This window comes from Octodon degus, unplaced genomic scaffold (genome assembly GCF_000260255.1).
Source record: "Octodon degus isolate 3935 unplaced genomic scaffold, OctDeg1.0 scaffold00033, whole genome shotgun sequence".
NCBI classification, from domain to species: Eukaryota; Metazoa; Chordata; class Mammalia; order Rodentia; family Octodontidae; genus Octodon; species Octodon degus.
This window is the reverse complement of record NW_004524609.1, coordinates 4,348,823-4,349,341: the sequence shown is the minus strand read 5'-3', so window position 1 is coordinate 4,349,341 and position 519 is coordinate 4,348,823. Positions and strand designations below refer to the sequence as shown.

General features: G+C 55.7%; 1 protein-coding gene across 1 annotated transcript in view; it reads left to right on the top strand.

The window, feature by feature from the left end:
- The window catches only part of LOC101592018 (importin subunit alpha-1), a 30,235-nt gene that overhangs the window by 26,562 nt on the left and 3,154 nt on the right, over positions 1-519 (top strand). The window lies entirely within an intron of this gene.

The following is a 519-nucleotide window of genomic DNA, read 5'->3' as shown; positions in this document are numbered from 1 at the left end:
TTTTTTTTTGTACCAGGGATTGAACTCAGGACCCTGTGCTTGCCACGCAAGCGCTTATTCTACTGAGCTATCTCCCTGGCCCCTTTTACTGCCATTTCTAAGTCACCTAACAAAGAAAGGTGTTTTTTGTTTTTCTTTTCTTTTTGTCCTGGGGCTTGAACCCAGGACCTTCACACTGAGCTCCACTTCAAGGCCTCCTTCTGCGTTTTATTTTAAGAGGGCCCGTGGTAAGCTCTCCAGGCTGGCCCTGAACTTGGAACCCTCCTGCGTCAGCCTCCCGAAGTGCTGGAATCACAAGCGTGCTCCAACCTGCCGGCTTTGCAAAGAAAGGCTTTCACTCTTTCTCTGTCTTCCTTTGGATGTCTCTGTGCCTGCGTCTCTGCTGGTGTACTGTGTACATGAGTGTGCGTGCGTACCGGGCGTGTCCGGGCGCGTGGCCAGGCCCGGCTCTCTGCAGGGTGTGTGCCCCGGGTCGCCGCTGAGCCCGGCGCTGGCACGGCCACGCTGGTGCTCTGCACG